This window comes from Mustela lutreola, chromosome 7, assembly GCF_030435805.1.
Source record: "Mustela lutreola isolate mMusLut2 chromosome 7, mMusLut2.pri, whole genome shotgun sequence".
Taxonomy (NCBI): domain Eukaryota; kingdom Metazoa; phylum Chordata; class Mammalia; order Carnivora; family Mustelidae; genus Mustela; species Mustela lutreola.
The window spans coordinates 29,868,193-29,891,194 of NC_081296.1; the positions used below are offsets into that span (position 1 = coordinate 29,868,193).

At 36.2% G+C, this 23,002-nt stretch overlaps 1 long non-coding RNA gene and 1 pseudogene across 4 annotated transcripts in view; both read left to right on the forward strand.

The window, feature by feature from the left end:
* Positions 1 to 23,002, forward strand: part of LOC131835724 (uncharacterized) — a 66,154-nt gene that overhangs the window by 22,136 nt on the left and 21,016 nt on the right. For 2 of the 4 annotated variants that reach the window (XR_009355351.1, XR_009355349.1), the window contains exons 7-8: positions 4,328 to 4,463; positions 7,946 to 8,059. This is a non-coding gene — a long non-coding RNA (uncharacterized LOC131835724). The remainder of the gene's footprint in view (positions 1 to 4,327; positions 4,464 to 7,945; positions 8,060 to 23,002) is intronic. The other 2 variants (XR_009355350.1, XR_009355352.1) reach the window with 1 other exon arrangement.
* LOC131837716 (small nucleolar RNA SNORD116) lies at positions 6,818 to 6,900 on the forward strand (annotated as a pseudogene).

Below are 23,002 nucleotides of genomic sequence, written 5' to 3' on the forward strand. Positions count from 1 at the left end.
TCTTTTGCTTGGTTGACAAAATGTATGATATGTATTTTTTACTATAGTTCAAGGTGGACAGAAGTGGGTTTCATAAGTTTATCCTTTGTTGTATTACATAAAGGAGCTCTTCATGTATAGTTCTGCCAAAATATCTTCAAATGCCAATGGAAATTCTCACGTCAGTAAGCATTTTGTCCTGAAAACACTGACATTTCTCTCAGGGCATTGTGGCACTTCAATGGCAATGAGACTCTGGCTATTCTAATCAGTAAGATTAGATCTGGGTCATCAGTGATTCTGGTCTCCATGATCAAGTTAGTATGGATCAAGGTCTCCTAGGGTAAGAAAATCCTGAGTGCTAAGTGTCACCATGTATCTCATTCTGATGGTTGCTTCCTGGATAAATTATGACTCCACAGATGGATCTTGTTGAAATATGAATGCAGTGAGTAACAAAAATAACTTCTATAAGTGAAGGCATTCCAACCCATAGATCATGCTAAACAAAAATGTGAAGGGAAGTTTAATTTGGTCCGCAAGTATTACCAAAAAAAAAAAAAAAAAAAATGTACTGTGGTATTTGAAAAATAACATGCTGGCATGTGCTAGAGGAAATGAACTATAGAAAGGTCTATATAACCAATTGCAAAATGTTACTATAACTTTTGGCTGCCAGTACCGACAAGTCTACAAGACAAGTATCTATAAGTCATAAATAGATCCTGTGGGATCACCACTTAAATGATAAATTCTGTGAGAAATATCTGTGACTACCTTTGATCTATTTATATGTTTGAGTTGCCAGAATCTTCTGAGTCATGATCAGTGTCTTTAGTGTGACTGGATTATTAAAATCCAAAGATACTATTAAATTTTATTTATCATTTTCTATTAAGTGGAACAATTGTATTTAAATTGAAAAGTAGGTACCCTATGTACAATCTTCATATTTTAATTTGCTTGTCATCCCAGTCACTAGGGATGATTGGAACAGTTGTTTACATATGTTTTATTTTTTTCTATAACCTGAGCAAGAAATTTCATATACTTTCAAGTGATGGCTTCAACTACATGCTAGGTTAAACATTTTTAGATGTGAGATGATTATATTTAAAATTATTGGATTCTTACATGAATTTCATTGGCCACTTTCATATATCATCAGTGGGTTTCTAATGTGTTTATAGAGACACTCTAGTTATAATACATGATTTTGTATGAGCGTGCTGGGAAATTTTTGAGAAAAATATCTTAGAAGCAATTATTTTTGTACTACTTTGATCAAAATTTGAGCATAGTCATTCTTGTCATCAGATGGTCCAATGACTATCCATTATGAATTCTTATAACTTTTTATACTAAATATTCCACTAGGAAAATTTTGTTTTGCAATTTCTCTATTTTCCTATGTAATTTGTAGACTGAGTGTAGTATTAGAATTCCATGGACTTTCATCACTGCACCAATGAAGTGCTTATTTTGAATGCTCCCTTATCTGGAAAGGAAAGAAACTATTGACCCCTGATACAACACACAGTTTATAGTAAATTTATGTATCTCTCTTATTATTTTTTAAGTAATCAAAAATTTAATTGAGTTAGTGGACAGTTAATACAAACTATTATTGGCATCAATAATCCATTGGGTTATGTGAAGCTTCAGTCTCCCTTGTTTTCGATATTTTATTCTTTCCCCTACTTCAAATAATCAGAAACATCCTACAGGTATAATAAATTAGTATATTTTTACATAAAGGTACATAGTAAGTCTTGTCTTTTGCCATTTTGGCAGATGGTCATATAATACCTTTTAGATTTCCACATTTATACTTTTACCACAGGCAAGTGTGGACCAAACACTGAGTTCCATATAGATGGTTTATTCCTTCTCCTTGATGTATGACATGAAGAAAAGTATTGAGAATAATTCTGCCTCCTATCCTTAAGGGCCATTGGGAATTTTAACATCAGTAAGCATTTTGTCCTGAAAGTGCTGACATCCCTCTTAGTGAATCGTAACACTCCAATAAGACTGGCTATGCTAGTCAGCCATGATGCCGGGTCAGCATTTCCCAGGTTGATAGAATCCTGATTGCTCTAGTATCTATCACAGCTCTCATTCTAAATATCTATTTTATAAATGTGCTTCTATCAGTAAAGTCTTCAAAAATGAGTCTTGTAGAAATCTTAACAAAATGAGTAACAAATCACTTCTATAAGCTGAACTCCAGGATAGGGACCATGCAAGGCATAAACTCTGGAGAATTCAGTTGATGAGGTAGTAGTACCAACAGGGTATTTGAAAGCTAACCAGAATGCATAAATTAAGGGAAAGTAATTCTATAGTTGTCTACAAGTATCTAATTGTTGGGGAAAATGGCACCATTTTATTTGCCTCATGGGTAGCATCTATGTACTCATAGTAAACAGACCATGGATAACCAACTCATGAATAATGAACTCAGTGGAAAATGGCTGTACATACCCTTAAGTCATTCATGCTATTTTCTTAGATGACTCTTCTGAATGAGGAGCAGTATATTGAGATCTATTAGAGAACCTATTTGAAAGAACTTATGAGTCTCATTTGTCCTTTATCTCAAGTAGAACAAATGAATGATGATTGTCGAGTTGATTTTATTCCTGTGACTGTTTTAGAATGCATTTTAATTAGATTGGTTATATAGTCATGGGAAGTGGAATAGCTTTTTTTCCTTCTTCTTCTTATCATCCAAGGGGCAATTTTCTAGACGTTAGAGTAAAGGGTTCAGGTAGATAGTACATGAAACATTTTTTAAATAATTAAATAAATAAATTTCTTATTCTTGGTATTCAGATATATTTCACTGGCTGATATTTCTTCAGATGATTTTATAAGTATTTAAAGGTGGATTATAGTCATAATGGATGACACTAAGGGGGATAATTGGGGAAATTTTGACACCAGTGTCTTCTAAATAAAAGATGACGTTCTATGCTACTCTCTTTCAAGGAGTGAATATAATTTTCTTGTCAGTTAGGTTATCTCATGCATATCTATATATTTAATTCCTTGGAACCTGTTAATTACAGATATTTAATTAGGAAGGTTTTCTTTTCAATGCTTCCCCCAAGCATTATTGTTTGGAAGTGACTTTGAAAATGCCTGAAATTGTTCTTTCTACACCACAGGAAATGTTGATGTTGTTACTTTTACAAATACCCCTTTCTAGAAATGACCAGAACACTGATTTCCAAAGATAACATTACAACTTGTTTTGGCTTTTTTGAAAAACTTAATTTCTTTTCAGTGTAACAGATTTCATTGTTTATGCACAACACCCAGTCCTCCATGCAATACGTGCCCTTCATAATACTACCACCACCAGGCTTATCCAACCTCCCATCCCCCTCCCTTTCAAAACCCTCAGATTGTTTTTCAGAGTCCATAGTCTCTCATGGTTCACCTCCCCCTCCAATTTCCCTCAACTCCCTTCTTCTCTCCATCTCCCCATGTCCTCCATGTTATCCCTTATGCTCCACAAATAAGTGAAACCATATGATAATTGACTCTCTCTGCTTGACTTATTTCTCGCAGCATAATCTCTTCCAGTCCCATCCATGTTGCTACAAAAGTTGGGTATTCATCCTTTCTGATGGAAGCATAATACTCCATAGTGTATATGGACCACATCTTCCTTATCCATTCGTCTGTTGAAGGGCATCTTGGTTCTTTCCACAGTTTGGCGATCGTGGCCATTGCTGCTATGAACATTGGGGTACAAATGCCCTTCTTTTCACCACATCTGTTTCTTTGGGGCAAATACCCAGGAGTGCAATTGCAGGGTCATAGGGAAGCTCTATTTTTAATTTCTTGAGGAATCTCCACACTGTTCTCCAAAGTGGCTGCACCAACTTGTATTCCCACCAAAAGTGTAAGAGGGTTCCCCTTTCTCCACATCCTCTCCAACATATGTTGTTTCCTGTCTTGCTAATTTTGGCTATTCTAACTGGTGTAAGGTGGTATCCCAATGTGGTTTTAATTTGAATCTCCCTCATGGCTAGTAATGATGAACATTTTTTCGTGAGTCTGATAGCCATTTGTATGTCTTCATTGGAGAAGTGTCTGTTCATATCTTCTGCCCATTTTTTGATATGATTATCTGTTTTGTGTGTTTTGAGTTTGAGAAGTTCTTTATAGATCCTGGATATCAACCTTGTGTCTGTATTGTCATTTGCAAATATCTTCTCCCATTCCGTGGGTTGCCTCTTTGTTTTGTTGATTGTTTTCTTTGCTGTGCAGAAGCTTTTGATCTTGATGAAGTCCCAAAAGTTCATTTTCACTTTTGTTTCCTTTGCCTTTGGAGACCTATCTTGAAAGAAGTTTCTGTGTCTGATATCAAAGAGGTTACTGCCTATGTTTCTTTTGAGACATGAAATGAAGGAAAGTTTGGGAGGAATTCTGCATCCCATCCTCAAGGGCCAGTGGGAATTTTTATGCTGGTAAGCATTTTTTTTTTTTCTGAAGGTATTGTCATTCCTCTCAGGAAATTATAACCTCTACTGATACAATTTTGACAAAGCTCATCAGTCATGAGGCTAGATCCTTGACTGTAGTGGCAAGTCTCCATAACTGAATAGTATGGTTCAGTGTGTCCTAGGGAAACAGAATCCTGAGTATTCAGTGTCTGCCATATATCTCAGGATTAAAATCACTTTTGCAAATGTGCTTAGAAGAATGATGGCTTCACAAATTGGTCTTGTTGAAATCTGAATAAAATGAGTGACAAAAATCAGTTCTATAAGCTGAGGAGCATGGTGCTAGGCAAAAAATGTGAAAGAGAATTCAATTTGGTCAGCAAGTGGTACCAAATAAAAAGGATTATGGCATTGGAAAGCTAGCATTATATCAAATGCTAGAGGACATGAATGGTACATAAATAACCACTGCAGAATGACATAGCAACTCTGAGTGCTTGCCTGATAGCCTTCATACACCCACAGTAAGCAGTGTATGCAAAAGCATGAGTAGTGAATACTGGGAAATGGCTGTGTCTAGTCTTGAGCCATTTATACCATTTTCTCAGTCACAGTAATTTGTGAGAATCAACGTATTTAGGTCTTATTAGATAGAAATAAATTATTCATGTTTTTGCTTGCCATTTATCTCAAATATAATATGAGAAAGTTGAAGAGTAAGCATATCATGTTTATTGGATGATCTTACTATGTTTTAATTTGCTTTTTAGGCTAGTTTCAAGAATAGAGCTTCTTTTTTCTTTTTTCTCACTCAGGGAGAAATTTTCTAGATATTTGATGGCAGATTAAATGAGATATTTCACTGAACATTTTAACATAAAAAGATTAAATTTCCAAATCTTGGAATTTTATGGTGACATCATTGCCTAACATTCATATTCCATCAGTGGGTTTATGTGTATAAAGATAAGTTATAATTTTAGTTAGTAATGCTTGGGAGGTGGGCTTTGGGTCAGCTTTGAGACCGAAGTTTTAGAAAATTTGATTTTCTATACTACATTTTTCCTGAGGAAAGAATAATTTTTCTAGTTATGTAGATGGTCAAGGGAACATCTTTGATTCCTTAATTATCTATTATCAGTAGACATTCAACTGGGAAGAGTTTGTTTCACAAATTTTTAAATTTCCTGTGTTTTTGTGGAATGTGATTTTTTAATTACATAGAATACTCATCACCATAACAAAGAAGTGCTGATTGTGTCATTTTTATCAGTTTCTTTTCTGAGATGGACCAAAACAATGGATTCCAAGGATAACAACCAATTTTAAATAAGTATACTTTTATGGCTTATTTTAAAAATATTTTTCTGTAGTCAAGTAGATAATTGGTTTTGTGAAGTATCTGTTAATCCAGGCAATGTGAGTTATTATTTATCTGGTGAAATGTGAAATATTTTGTCTCTTTTATTTCCAGGATTTTTATGACTTCTCTCTTTGAATAATAGCAGAAACATCCTAGTAAAGTAATATGAGTTCATTTGATATGATTGTATATTATAATCTCTTCTGTATTACGCATGTTTGACAAATGGACATCACATGTTTCCATATTTTACTCTATTTTAACAGGTTGACATGAACCACTATATGGGTCTCATATAATTTATTCCTTCTTCTTGAGAGAATTCCATTGGGGGGTGTCCCTGGATGGCTCAGTTATGCTTCTGTGTTTGGCTCAGGTCATGATCCTGGAGTCCCAGGTTCGATCATGTCCCACATCAGGATCCTTGCTCAGTGGGGAATCTGCTTCTTCCCTTCCCTCTGCCCCTCACCATGCTGCTTCTCTTTCTCTCACTCTCTCTTTCTATCAAATAAATAAATAAAATCTTTTTAAAAAGAGAATTACATCAGTAAACATTTTGTTCTGAAACTACTGGCATTCCTCTTGGGATACTCGAACATTCATATGATAGTAAAATTCTGACTGTACTAATCAGTTGTTAGGCTGTCATTGACTGTGATGACTATTCTCCATGATTAAGTAGTAGGGGTGAGTGTGTCGCAGGGAGAGAGAATGTGGAGTGCTTAGTGTTTGTCACATATCTTAGGATCAGTATCCTTTTTTAAATGTTTGTTTCTTTTTTTTTTATTTGTGTGTGTGTGTGTGAGAGAGAGAGAGAGAGAGCATGCGCGCAAGCACAGGCAGACAGAGTGGCAGGCTAGAGGCAGAGGGAGAAGCAGGCTCCCTGCCGAGCAAGGAGCCCGATGTGGGACTCGATCCCAGGATGCTGGGATCATGACCTGAGCTGAACGCAGCCGCTTAACCAACTGAGCCACCCAGGCGTCTCTGGATCAGTATCCTTTTTATAAATGTGACTGGATCAATGATGAATTAAAAAGTGGATTTCATTAAAATCTGAAAAAAAATGAATGACAGAAACAATTCTGTGAGCTGAGGTCTGCCAAAGGATCATATAATGCAAAAAATTATGGATAAAGTTCAGTTAATGAGGTAATAGTAACAGCTAGGTCTGTGGTATTTTAAACCTAAACTTATTGCATACATTAGGAGAAAAAGATTATACAGAGATCTATAAATATCTGATTTGGAAATGACATGGTAATTCTTTGAGTGCTTGGCTGTCAGCATGCATACACTCATAATAACCAGACACTGGGGAACCTGCACATGAGTATTGAGACTGATGAGTCACATTTTTGTCTACCCTTAAGCCATACATATGATTTCCTAAGATGCTGCAGTCTTGTGAGTGAGGCATAGTCCATTGAGGTCAAATAGATAATTAAAAAGATATTATAATTAATTAGTTGTCAATTATTTTTTAGATAAAGAAAATATAATAGAAACTGAACAATGGTTTGTATTTATGGGAATAACTCAGTGTTTTAATTTGCTTGTTAACCCAGTCACAATAATTCATACAGAATTTTTTCTTGTCACTCAAAGAGAAATTTTCTAGACATTTGAGTGATGGATTCAAGTATATATTGTATTAAATTTTTTTTTTTTTAGAAGAGAGGGAGTGGGGGGTAGGCTAGCCAGGTGATGGGTATTAAGGAGAGACATGTTATGATGAGCACTGGGTGTTATACACAACTAATGAATCATTGAACACTACATCAAAAACTAATATTGTACTATCTGTTGGCTAACTGAACAAAATTAAAGAAATAAAAAATAAATATTTGTAACTGTGAAATTATTGCCAGTTATTTCCAAATCTTGGAATTTTATTGGTTAATATTGATATTATTTCAGTTTTTTTCCTTCTGTTTAAAAGAAGGTCCTTGGAGAAACTTTGACTAGGTTTTAAAACAAATTACTTTCTATACCATTCTATTCCATTGAGCAGGGTACTTTTTATTCTTGTCATATAGGTGATCATTGAAAGTATATAATTAATTGCTTATAAGCTCTTGTCAATAAACTTTGAATTTGAAAGTTTTTCTTCCTTAGCTTCTCTGATTGTCCCTGTGGTTTGTAGGTTGGAAGTAAGATGGCAGTTGCATGGAATTCTTGCCACTTCACCAAAGAATACTTGATTTTGTCACTTTTACCAACTCCCTTATCTGAGAAGAAACAATGATGCACTCTTAAGGTAATACCCAAATTTTTATGAACTTTTTCCTGGGTTATTTTTTATTATTTGTTTAAGTAATCAAGAATTAATTAATGTTGTATAGAGTCAATTTAAACACTGTGAGGCTTTAATAATCTAGATTCTTCAAGATTTTTGTTTATTTTTTTCCAGAATTTTTGCAATTTCTCAGTCTTTCCATTAATGCCTAATAATTCCTGTTAGGCACAGAAATGATGGCAAGATTTTTTCTCACCAGTGTAGCAGTGTTCATACCAAAAAGTGTGCTTACCTAAATGCCATTAGTACTTAGCAGTGTATCTTTGTGAACACCACACTAAAAATAGAATGAGAAGTATTTTAATTAAGAGGGTTCAGTGTCTGAGTTTTCGGGGGTATAGCTCAGTGGTAGAGCATTTGACTGCAGTGTCTGAGATTTCTGTATACTCTGAACCCCTCTAGTCATGTGTCATATGTATTATGCCTGTGTGAGCCCTGCATGCATTGCTGTGACCACACTGTGGAATTAGGTGTAGCATAACCCTATGTGTCCTCTGAAAATTGCCATGTTCCTGAGCTCAAGAAGATTAAGTGCTGTAAGTAATTTTTAAACAACTGGCCTTTATTTCTCTATAATATCTTTTTGTGATTTCCTCCTCTCCAAATCACTGGATCATCTTTGAGGATAAAATAATTCTGAGGTTGAGTTACTGGAGATATATGTGCATCGTTGTGATTGAAATTTTCACCAGACCAACATTTTCTTGGAACTTTAAGCATACTCAGATACTCTGGTTGCTCATTTAATTTGTATAGCAGAAAATGTTGGACAAAATTTGCTCTGATGGAGGCTATAAATTAACAAAATTAATGTATTTTTGGAATATCATTGGAAACATCCTAAGATAGCAGTATATTAGGTTATTCAATAAGAGGCACATTATTGAACCCTCCTACCTTGTGCCTCTGGCAGGCTAATGAACATATTTATTAATCATCTTTCTACGTATTTACTCTATCCCCACAGGTCAATGAAGATAAAGCTCAGGTTTCACACAAAAATGTTTTTTCCTTACCCTTGAGATATGACACCATCCTCAAGGGCCAGTAGGAATGCTCAATAATTTTTAGTTAGCATTTGTCCCTAAAATATTGATCTTTCTTTTAGTGATTATGTGATACTTCAGTTATCATAAGGTACTCTATGATAGTCAGCTAGAAAACATGAATCATTAATGTTGGGGCTGGTCTCCATGACTGAATAGGGACTATTTCCCAGAGTAATGAATTTCAGAGTACTCAGTTTCTTTTGTTTTCTGAGGTACACAATATCCTATTTTAGGAACTTGTATGTATCAGTGGTGACTGTAATTGAGGTCATTGAAAAATCTGAACAAAATAAGTTATGCAATTGTTTCTGTGAAATTGAGGTCCATCACAGATATCCATTGTAGAGAAAATATGTACAAGAAGGAGATTTGTGTTTTCATTTGTGTGGTATCAGCAATAACTGCAGTATTAGAAAACCATGGTATTGATTTTTTAAAAGATTTCATTTATTTATTTGACAGATGTGAGAGAGGGAATGCAAGCAGGGAGAGTGGGAGAATAAGAAGCAGGCTTCCCACTGAGCTGTGAGCCTGGTACAAGGCTTGATGCCAGGGCCCTGGGACCATGACCTGAGCCAAAGGCAGACACTTAATTCCTAAGCTATGCAGGTGCCCCAAAAGCTGCTGAATTCTTAAGATGGTGAAGTAGTAGGGGGATTATATTCTTGCTTCATTCTTCAAACGCAGCTAGATAGATATCAATCAATCTGAATACACAATAAATTCATCTGAGGACTGAGAATGAACTGCATACATAGAGGAGGAAAAATGGCCACATTGTGGAAGGTAGGTGCTGTGGAGAGTTGATTTGGGGGAGAAAAGAATTGCAGGTGCTGCAGAGGTGATGGAGCCCTGATCACAGAGAGAAGGGAGAGAGAGAAAGAAAGAGAGGAAGAAAGAGTGAGCACAGTATACAGGGAGTTGCACAAGAAAAACTCTTCCCGAAAACCATTTACTGAGAAAAGGAGAAGAACTGACTGTCAGAAGATTTTATAAGCAGTGGAGCTGAAAGTCTGAAGCTTTAGAAGTCTCTGCTATCACCAGGGTCATGCCTGACAGGCTTAGGAGTGCTCCTATGGGGAAGGAGGGCAGAAAGCCAAGAGGAAACAGCATCTATACATCCCCTAAGACACAGTAAAAGAGGCAGTGCATTTGGGAAATATAGCCCTCTCTCGGGACAAAAAAGATGGCAGGCGTGATTAAGCAAATCTTTAATTAGCATACCAGCAGAGGCATCTCCTGAAGGCAGCTAACCTGGAAACCATCTTTTTGCTATGCTTTACCATAAACTCTGAGCCCCTGTGTGGTCATGTGACTACTTTTCTGGGACAAATGGTACCAACCACACCACAGCAAGACCATAATTCAGAGGACCAGTGTGGGTATGAGTTGTGCTGGGTCCCTAGAATTTGGAGTTTTGAAACCCCGCCATGTGACTGAGATAAAACACAGAAGCACTGTGCTGCCACACAGACAGTTAGCTCAGACACACACAGGGTGAGGGCAGGGTTCTGATGGAAACCAGGACACAGGAGGGGAAAGAATTTGCTCTTCTGTGAGGGCTCCCTAAATAGCTATAGGTGTGAACTCCCCTCTCTGGGGACACGAGAGTGGGATGACACCCTTTCCTCCAAAACCTATCAGTACAGACAATTTCAGTGAACAGCATAGCACCCCCAGTGGAGATTGGAGCTACTTAAACCAATGCCCATCTCACTGTGCCCTGTGGATGCGTCTTTTTTTATTATTTATTTTTATTTTTATTTTATTTTATGTTTTATTTTATGTTTAAAACATAAAATGTTTTAATGCATAAAAACATAAAATGGGATGGGATGAAGGGCAGAAGGAGAAGGAGAAGGAGAGAGAGAATCTTAAGCAGATCCAGCACAGAGCCAAAGCAGGGCTTGACCTCATGACCATGAAATCGTGACTGGAGCCAAAAATCAAGAGTTGGTTGCTTAACCATATAAGCCACCAATATGACCCTGCAGGCCAATCCTTACTAGGTCAAGTCTGCCTGAGAATCAGAACAGTAGGTCCATCCCCCAGAAGACCTGCACAGCACAACCCTCTAGACATACACACATGTGTGCGTGCGCGCGCGCACACACACACACACACACACACATATCAATTCTACTGGTCATGAAGTGCAGCAAATCTTCAGCTATAGGCAAAGTAGAATTAGCCTTCTCTAACAAGCAGACCAAAACATACTTAATTAAAACTTACCACACAGTGGACCAGGTCCAAACACACCCCACTGAAGGCAACTTCCTGAAGCACAAGGCCCTAGACAGAATATGACCTCCTCTTAATATAGCCATTACTTTCAAGAGCATGAAACATAACAAGTTCCCTTAACATACAGAAGAAGGAGGTCTAGGCAAAAATGCCAGATGGAGGAATTTATCCCAAAATAAAGAACAAGAAGCAATCACAGCCAGTGTCTAATCAAAACAGAAGGAAGTAATATATGTGAATGATAATTTAAAAAAACAATAATAAGGATTGTAGCTGGGATAGAAAAAACATAGAAGACTCTAGGAAGTCTTACTGCAGAGATAAAGGAACTAAAAACTAGTCAGGCCAAAATAAAAAATGTTATAACTGAGATGCAAAACCAACTGAATATATTGGCAAGGATGGGAGAAGCAGAGAAATTAGTCAGTTATATAGAAGATAAAATTATGGAAAAAATGAAGCTGAAAGGAAGAAAGAAAAATATTGTATCATGAATGTAGACTTAAGGAACTCGATAAGTCCATAAAGAGTAATGACATTCATATCACAGGAGTCCCAGAAGAGGGAAAAAGAGGGGCAGAAGGTTTATTTGAACAAATTATAGCTAAAAACTTCCCTAATCTGGGGACAGAAACAGAGAATTCCCATCAAATTCAACAAAAGCCAGCCATCAAGACAAATCACAGTAAAATTGGCAAAATACACAGAAAAGGAAAGAATCCTGAAAGCAGCAAGGGGAAATTGTCTTTAACCTACAAGGGTAGACAAATGAGGTTTGCAGCATATCTGTCCACAGAAACTTGGCAAACCAGAGAAAAGTGACATGATACATTCAATGAGCTGAATAAGAAAAATATGGAGCCAAGAATACTTTATCCAGCAATGCTGACATTCAGAATAGAAAGAGAGATAGACTATTAGCTATAGAGAATTAAGTGAGGATTGGTGGTGGGAAGGTGTGTGGGGAAATGGGTTAATTGGGTAATGGGCATTAAGGAAAATGGTTAAAATGAATGCTAAGTCTTACACATAATGATGAATCACTGGATTCTACTCCTGAAACTAATACTACACTGTGTGTTAACCAACTTAAATTTAAATGCAAACTTGGGAAAATGAACATACAGAAAAAGAAGGAGAGATAAAGAGTTTCCCAGACAAATAAAAACTAAAGTAGTTCCCAGGCCAATAAACCAGCCCTGCAAGAAATATTAAAGGGGACCTTTCAAATCTGAAAGAAAGATCAAAAGCAACAAAGAAAGGAACAGAGAAAATCTCCAGAAACACCAATGTTACAGATAATACAATTGGACTAAGTATGTGTCTATCACTAATCATCCTAAATGTAAATGAACTAAATACTCCAAAAAGGTATCTGAATGGATAAAAGGATAAGACTCATCTATATATTGCTTACCTCATCTATATATTGCTTACAAGAGACTCACTTTAGACCTAAAGAAACCTCCAGATTGAAAGTGAGAGTATGTAGAACCATCTGTCATGCCAAAGGACATCAAAAGAAAGCCAGAGAAGCAATACTTACATTCGATAAACTAGAATTTAAACCAAGGAATGTAATAAGTGATGAAGAAGGACACTATATCATAATTAAGGGGTATATCCAACAAGAAGTTCTAGCAATTGTAAATATTAATGCTCCCAATTTAGGAGTACCCAGATATATAAATCAATTAATAATAAATGTAAAGAAACTTGATGACTTACTATGGTAATACTAGGGGACTGTAACACCCCACTTACAGCAATGGACAGATCATTTAAGCAGAATACCAACAATGAAGCAAAGGTACTTAATGGATATATCCAGAACATGTTATCCTAAAGCAGCTTTTGTAGGTTACATGCTACATTCTCCAGAGTAGATCACGTACTGGGTCAAGTACAAAAGGATGTATAAGTAAAATAAGATTGAGGTCATACCATGCATATTTTCAGACCACAATGCTATGAAACTTGAAATCAATCCTCTCCCCCCCACACACACACCAAAAAATAAAGTTGGAAATACACAAATACATGGAGGTTAAAGAATATCCTACTAAAGAATGAACAGGTTAACCAGGAAATTAAGGAAGTAATAAAAAATACATAGAAGCAAATGACAATGAAAACATGATAGTCCAAATTCTTTGGAATTCAAAGGGACATATATAGCAATACAGGACTACCTGGTGGCCAGTTGGTTGAGCATCTGCCTTTGGCTCAGGTCATGATCCTAGGGTCCTGGGATCAAGTCCCACATTGGGCTTCATGCTTAGCAGGCTGCTGGCTTCACCCTCTGCCTGTTCTGCCTGCAGCTGTCTGTGCTTCTGCTCTCTCTCTCTGACAAATAAATAAACCTTAAACAAACAAGCAAAAAAGTCTCAGATATACAACCTAACCTTACAACAGAGGGAACTAGAAGAGGAAGAGCAAATAAAACATAAAGGCAATAGAAGAAGGAAAATAATAAAGATTAGAGCAGAAATAAATGACATAGAAACAAACAAAAAAGCTGGAGAACAGATCAACAAAACTAAGATCTTGGTCTTTGAAAGAATTAACAAAATTGATAAACTCCTAGCCACTTACCAAAAAGCAAAGAGAAGGGAACAAAATAAATATAATAATTACTTTAGGAGAGATCATAACTAATACCATAGAAATACAAACAATTATAAGAGCATGTTATGAATAATCATATGCCCATAAACTATAGGCAATCTGGAAGAAATGGATAAATTGTTAGAAACATGCAAGCTACCAAAGCTGAAACAGGAAGGAACAAAAAATTTGAACAGATCCATAACCAGCAAAAAATTGAATCAGTTATCAAAAGTTTCCCAACAAACAAAAGTCCAGGAGGAGATGATTTCCCAGGGGAATTCTACCAGACATGTAAAGATGAGTTAATACAGTTTCTTCTCAATCTGTCCCAAAAAATTGAACTGGAAGGAAAACTTCCACACTCATTCTACAAGCTAGCATTACCTTGATTCCAAAACCCACAAGAACCCCCACTAAAAAGGAGAATTACAGACCAATATCCCTGATGAACACAGATTTAAAAATTCCCATTGAGATATGAGCAGATCTAATACAACAATACATTAAAAGAATTATTCACCATGGTCAAGTGAGATTTATTTCTGTGCTTCAGGAGTGGTTCAATATCTGCAAATCAATCAGTGATATACACCACATTAATAAAAGAATAAGAACCTTATGGTCATCTCAAAAGATGCATAAAAAACATTTGATAAAATATAGCATCCATTCTTGATTAAAATCATCAACAAAGTAGGGATAGAGGTAACATACCTTAGCATCATAAAGGCCTTATATGAAAAAAACACAGCTAATATCCTCACTGGGGAAATCTGAGAGCTTTTGTTCTAAGGTCATATAGAAGAGAGAGATGTCCTATTTAACATAGTCCTGGAAGTACTGGCCTCAGCAAAAAAGACAACAAAAAGAAATAAAAAGCATTCAAATTAGTAAGGCAAAAGTAAAACGTTCACTATTCACAGAGGACATAATACTCTATGTAGAAAACCTGAGAACTGATACAAAACTTCAGCTAAGTCTCAGGATATAAAATCAGTGTACAGAATTCAGTTGCATTTCTATACAGCAATAATGAAGCAGCAGAAATAAAACTCAAGGAAGCAATCCCCAAAACCAAAAGATACCTAGGAATAAACCTAGACAAAGAGGTAAAACTCTGTAAACCATATAAAACATATGAAAGAAATTGAAGATAACACAAAGAAATGGAAAAACATCTCATGCTTATGGATTGGAAAAATAAATATTGTTAAAATGTCTATAATATCCAAAGCAATCTACACATTTAATGCAGTCCCTCTCAAAATACCACCAGCATTTTTCACAGAACAAGAACAAAAAAATCTTAAAATTTGTGTGGAGCCACAGAAAAATCCTGAAGATCATTCTTAAAAAAGAAAAATTCTGGGACGCCTGGGTGCCTCAGTTGGTTAAGCAGCTGCCTTTGGCTCAGGTCGTGATCCCAGCATCCTGGGATCGAGTCCCACATCAGGCTCCTTGCTCCACAGGGAGCCTGCCTCTCCCTCTGACTCTGCCTGCCACTCTGTCTGCCTGTGCTTGCTCTCTCTCTTTGACAAATAAATAAATAAAATCTTTAAAAAAAAAAAAAGAAAAATTCTATAACTTGCAGCTATATTACAAAGCTGTAGTCATCAAGATAATATGGCACAGACACAAAAACAGACACACAGATCAATGGAACAGAAGAGAAAACCCAGAAATGAGCCCACACCTGTATGATCAATAATCTTTTACAAAGCAGGAAAGGATATCCAATGGAAAAATAGTCTTGAATAAATGTTGGAAAAACTGGACTGCAGCATGCAGAACAATGAAATTGGACCACTTTCTTACACCATACACAAAAATAAATTTAAAATGGTTGAGAGTCCTAAATGTGATAAAGTAAACCATCAAAATACTTAAGGATGTCACAGGCAGCAACCTCTTTGACCTAGGTTGTAGCAAATTATTAGTAGACATACCTTGGGAGACAAGGAAAACAAAAGTGAAATTAACCATTGGGACTTCATCAAGACAAAAAGCTTCTGCACAACAAAGAAAACAATCAACAAATGTAAAAAACAGCCTATGGAGTGGAGTAAGATATTTGCGAATGACATATCAGATAAAGAATTTATCATACTCAATACCCATAAATAAATCCAGTTGGGAAATGGGCCAAAGACATGAATAGACACATTTCCAAAGAAGGCATCAAAATGGCCAAGAGACACATGAAAAGTTGCTTAACATCACTGAGCATCAGGGGAAGATACAAATCAAAACCACAATGAGATACCACCTCATACCTGTCAGAATGGCTAAAATTAACAGGATAGGAAACAGCATAGGTGCTGGCAAAGATATAGAGAAAGAGGAAACCTCTTACAATCCATTGTATAAATGCAAAATGGTGCAGTCACTTTGTTCAAAATATTCAAAATAGAAGTACCCTATTGCCCTCTAATTGCACTGCTAGCTATTCACTCAAAGGTTTTAAAAAAATACTGGTTTGAAGGAGGATATGTCTCCTGATGTTCATAGCAGGATTATAAACAATAGCCAAAAAAAAAAAAATAAAATAAATAAATAAATAAATAAATAAACAATAGCCAAATCATGCAACGAGCCCAAATGTCCATCAACTGATGAACAGATAAAGAAGAGATTATATATATACATATATATATGTATATATATACAATGGAGCAGTCATGAAAAGTCATCAGTCATCAAAAAAAATTAAATCTTGCCATTTGCAACAACATGAATAGAGCTTGTGTGTTAAACAAAATATATCAGTTCAGAGAAAGATACCATATGATTTCAGTCACATATGGAATTTAAAGAACAAAGGAGACGAACACAGGAGAAGGGGGAGAAAGAGAAGCCAACCATAAATGACTTTTTAAAATTTAAATTCAGTTACTTAAAATAAAGAATATTTTTGATTCAGATATAGTGTTCAGTGATTCATCAGTCATGTATAAAACCCAGTACTCATCACATCACATGCCCTCCTTAATGCCCATTACTCAATTACCAACTCAAAATAGATGAAAGACCTAAATGTGGGACAAGAATCCACCAAAATCCTAGAGGAGAAACTAGGCAGGAGCCTCTTTGACCACAGCCACAGCAACTTCTCACTTGACACGTCTCCAAAGGCAAGAGTAAAATGAGCTAAAGTAAAAATGAGCTATTGGGACTTCATCAAGATAAAAAGCTTCTACACAACAAAGGAAACAGTCAACAAGACTAAAAGGCAACCTACAAAATGGGGAAAAGATATTTGCAAATGACAATACAGATAAAGGGCTAATATCTAAGATCTATAAAGAACTCATGAAGCTCAAGAGCCAAAAAAACCAAATAATCCAGTCAAGAAATGGGAAGAAGACATGAACAGATATTTCTTGATGGTATTTTCATTGGGATTTCATGAATGTGTAGATTGCTATGTGTAGCATAGACATTTTAACAGTATTTATTCTTCTAGTCCCTGAGCATGGAATGTTTTTCCATCTCTTTGTATCATTTTCAATTTCTTTCATAAGTATTCTATAGTTTTTAGAGTACAGATTCTTTATCTCTTTGATTAGGTTTATTCCTAGGTATCATATGGTTTTTGATGCAATTATAAATAGGATTGATTCCCCAATTTCTCTGTCTTCAGTCACACTATTAGTGTATAGAAATGCCACTGATTTCTGTGCATTGATTTTATATCCTGACATGTTGCTGAATTCCTGTATGAATTCTAGAAATATTGGTGTTGAGTCTTTTGGGTTTCCACATAAAGTATCATGTCATCTGCAAAGAGTGAGAGACTGACTTCTTCTTTGCCCATTTGAATGCATTTATTTCTTTTTGCTATGTGTGTGCTGAGGCTATGACTTCTAGTACTATGTTGAACAACAGTGATGAGAGTGGATATCCCTGTCTTGTTCCTGACCTCAGGAATAAGCTCTCAGGCTTTCCACATTGAGAATGATATTCACTGTGGGCTTTTTATATATGGCTTTTATGATTTTGAAGTATGTTCCCTCTATGTGGAGAATTTTAATTAAGAAAGAATGTTATATTTTATTAAATGCTTTTCTGCATCAATTGAGAGGATCATATGATTCTTGTCCTTTATTTTATTGTGATGTATCAAGTTGATTGATTTGTGAATGTTGAACCAACCTTTCAGCCCAGTAATAAATCCCACTTGGTTGTGGTAAATAATCCTTTTAAAATACTTTTGGAACCTATTGGCTAATATCTTGGTAAGAATTTTTGCATCCATGTTCATCATGATATTGATCTATAATTCTCCTTTTTGGTGGGGTCTTTAATTTGGGGATCAAGGTAATGCTGGCTTCATAGAACAAGTATGGAAGTTTTTCTTCCTTTTCTGTTTTTGAACAGCTTCAGAAGAATAGGCATTATTATTATTTTTTAAAGTTTGGTAGAAGTCCCATTGACAGCCATCTGACCCTGGACTCTTGTTTTTTTGGAGATTTTTAAAATTACTGCTTCAATTTCCTTGCTGGTCATGGGTCTGTTCAGGCTTTCTATTTCTTCCTATTTCAGTTTTGGTAGTTTGCATGTTTCCAGGAATGTGTCCATTTCTTCCAGACTGCCTAATTTGTTGGCATAGAGTTGCTCACATTAAGTTCTTAAAATTATTTGTATTTCGTTGTCGTCAATTGTGATCTTTCCTCTTTCATTCATGATTTTATTAATTTAGGTCCTTTCTCTTCTCTTTTTGATAAGTCTGGCTAGGGGGGTTATCAATCTCATTAATTCTTTCAAAGTATTAGCTCCTAATTTCATTGATCTGTTCTACTTTTCTTTTGGTTTCTATTTCATTGATTTTTGCTCTGACATTTATTATTGCTCTTGTCCTGCTTGATTTAGGCTTTTTTTTTTTTTTTTTTTGTTGATGTGACTATTCTTAGTTTTTTGTTTTTTTTTTTTTAATTTTTAATTTTTTATAAACATATATTTTTATCCCCAGGGGTACAGGTCTGTGAATCACCAGGTTTACACACTTCACAGCACTCACCAAATCACATACCCTCCCCAATGTCCATAATCCCACCCCCTTCTCTCAAACCCCCTCCCCCCGGCAACCCTCAGTTTGTTTCGTGAGATTAAGAGTCACTTATGGTTTGTCTCCCTCCCAATCCCATCTTGTTTCATTTATTCTTCTTCTACCCACTTAAGCCTCCATGTTGCATCACCACTTCCTCATATCAGGGAGATCATATGATAGTTGTCTTTCTCTGCTTGACTTATTTCGCTAAGCATGATACGCTCTAGTTCCATCCATGTTGTTGCAAATGGCAAGATTTCATTTCTTTTGATGGCTGCATAGTATTCCATTGTGTATATATACCACATCTTCTTGATCCATTCATCTGTTGATGGACATCTAGGTTCTTTCCATAGTTTGGCTATTGTGGACATTGCTCCTATAAACATTCGGGTGCATGTGTCCCTTTGGATCACTACATTTGTATCTTTAGGGTAAATACCCAATAGTGCAATTGCTGGGTCATAGGGCAGTTCTATTTTCAACATTTTGAGGAACCTCCATGCTGTTTTCCAGAGTGGCTGCACCAGCTTGCATTCCCACCAACAGTGTAGGAGGGTTCCCCTTTCTCCGCATCCTCGCCAGCATCTGTCATTTCCTGATTTGTTGATTTTAGCCATTCTGACTGGTGTGAGGTGATATCTCATTGTGGTTTTGATTTGTATTTCCCTGATGCCGAGTGATATGGAGCACTTTTTCATGTGTCTGTTCACCATCTGGATGTCTTCTTTGCAGAAATGTCTGTTCATGTCTTCTGCCCATTTCTTGATTGGATTATTTGTTCTTTGGGTGTTGAGTTTGCTAAGTTCTTTATAGATTCTGGTCATCATCAAGACAGCATGGTACTGGCACAAAAACAGACACATAGATCAATGGAACAGAATAGAGAGCCCAGAAATAGACCCTCAAATCTATGGTCAACTAATCTTCGACAAAGCAGGAAAGAATGTCCAATGGAAAAAAGACAGCCTTTTCAATAAATGGTGCTGGGAAAATTGGACAGCCACATGCAGAAAAATGAAATTGGACCATTTCCTTACACCACACACAAAAATAGACTCAAAATGGATGAAGGATCTCAATGTACGAAAGGAATCCATCAAAATCCTTGAGGAGAACACGGGCAGCAACCTCTTCGACCTCTGCCGCAGCAACATCTTCCTAGGAACAACGCAAAAGGCAAGGGAAGCAAGGGAAAAAATGAACTACTGGGATTTCATCAAGATCAAAAGCTTTTGCACAGCAAAGGAAACAGTTAACAAAATCAAAAGACAACTGACAGAATGGGAGAAGATATTTGCAAACGACATATCAGATAAAGGACTAGTGTCCAGAATCAATTGATTTAGGCTTTATTTGCTGTTCTTTCTCCAGCTCCTTTAGGTGTACTTTAAGATTGTTTATTTGAGTCTTTTCTTGTTTCTTCAGAAAGGCTTATGTTACTATGTATTTCCTTCTCAAGACTAACTTTGCTGTATCCAAAACGATTTGAACATTTGTGTTTTCATTTTCATTTGTTTCCATGAATTTTACAATTCTTTTTAAGTTTCCTTATTTACCCATTCATTCTTTAGTAGGATGCTCTTGGACCTCCTAGTGTTCGAGTTTCTTCAAAAGTTCCTCTTATTTAAAAAAAAAAAAAAAAAAAAAGTTCCTCTTATGTGGCTGATATGGAAGAGATTACTGCCTATGTTCTCCTCTAGGATTCTGATGGATTCCTGTCTCACGTTGAGGTCTTTTATCCATTTGGAGTTTATCTTTGTGTACGGTGTAAGAGAATGGTCGAGTTTCATTCTTCTACATATAGCTTCCCAGTTTTCCCAGCACCATTTATTGAAGAGACTGTCTTTTTCCACTATATATTTTTTCCTGCTTTGTCAAAGATTATTTGCCCATAGAGTTGAAGGTTTATATCTGGGCTCTCTACTCTGTTCCACTAGTCTATATGTCTGTTTTTATGCCAGTACCATGCTGTCTTGGTGATCACAGCTTTGTAATAAAGCTTGAAATCAGGTAACGTGATGCCCCCAGTTTTATTTTTGTTTTTCAACATTTCCTTAGCAATTCGGGGTCTCTTCTGATTCCATACAAATTTTTGGATTATTTGCTTCAGCTCTTTGAGGAATATCAGTAGAATTTTGATCGGAATGGCATTAAAAGTGTAGATTGCTCTAGGCAGTATAGACATTTTAACAATGTTTATTCTTCCAGTCCAAGAGCATGGAATGGTCTTCCATCTTTTTGTGTCTTCTTCAATTTTTTTCATGAATGTTTTGTAGTTCCTCAAGTACAGATCCTTTACCTCTTTGGTTAGGTTTATTCCCAGGTATCTTATGGTTCTTGGTGCTATAGTAAATGGAATTGATTCTCTAATTTCCCTTTCTGTATTTTCATTGTTAGTGTGTAAGAAAGCCACTGATTTCTGTACATTGACTTTGTATCCTGCCACGTTGTTGAATTGCTGTATGAGTTCTAGTAGTTTGGGTGTGGAGTCTTTTGGGTTTTCCATATAAAGAATCATGTCATCAGCAAAAAGAGAGAGTTTTACTTCTTCATTACCAATTTGGATACCTTTTATTTCTCTTTGTTATCTGATTACTGTTGCTAGGACTTCTAATCCTATGTTGAACAAGAGTGGTGAGAGTGGGCATCTTTGTCGTGTTCCTGATCTCAATGGGAAGACTGCAAACTTTTTCCCATTGAGGATGCTATTTGCTGTGGTTCTTTCATAGGTGGATTTTATGAAGTTCAGGAATGTTCCCTCTATTCCTATACTTTGAAGCGTTTTAATCAGGAACGGATGCTGGATTTTGTCAAATGCTTTTTCTGCATTGATTGAGAGGACCATGTGGTTCTTCTCTCTTCTCATATTAATTTGTTCTATGGGCCACAGCAACTTCTTTCAAGATATATCTCCAAGGCAAAGGAAACAAAAGCAAAAATAAACTTTTGCACAGCAAAGGAAACAGTCAAAAAAAAAAAAAAGAGAGAGGCAACCCATGGAATGGGAGAAGATATTTCCAAATGACAGTACAGACAAAAGGTTGAAATCCAGGATCTATAATGAACTCCTCAAACTCAACACACACAAACAGACAATCATATCAAAAAATGGACAGAAGATATGAACAGACTTCTCCAATGAAGACATACAAATGGCTATCAGACACATGAAAAAATGTTCATCATTACTAGCCATCAGGGAGATTCAAATTAAAACCACATTGAGATATCACCTTACACCAGTTAGAATGGCAAAAATTAACAAGACAGGAAACAACACGTGTTGGAGGGGATGTGGAGAAAGGGGAACCCTCTTAGACTGTTGGTGGAAATGCAAGTTGGTGCAGCTACTTTGGAGAACAGTGTGAAGATTCCTCAAGAAATTAAAAATAGAGCTTCCCTATGACCCTGCAATTGCACTCCTGGGTATTTACCCAAAAGATACAGATGTAGTGAAAAGAAGCAGCAATGGCCATGGTCACCAAACTGGAAAGAACCAAGACGCCCTTCAACAGACGAATGGATAAGGAAGATGTGGTCCATGTACACTATGGGGTATTATGCCTCCATCAGAAAGGATGAATACCCAACTTTTGTAGCAACATGGATGGGACTGGAAGAGATTATGTTGAGTGAAATAAGTCAAGCAGAGAGAGTTAATTATCATATGTTTTCACTTATTTGTGGAGCATAACAAATAGCATGGAAGATATGGGGAGTTAGAGAGGAGAAGGGAGTTGAGGGAAATTGGAAGGGGAGGTGAATGATGAGAGACTATGGACTCTAAAAAACAATCTGAGGGGTTTGAATTGGAGGGTGTGTTGGAGGTTGGGGTACCAGGTGGTGGGTATTATAGAGGGCACGGATTGCATGGAGCACTGGGTGTGGTGAAAAAATAATGAATACTGTTATGCCGAAAATAAATTAAGAAATAAATTTAAAAAAGAG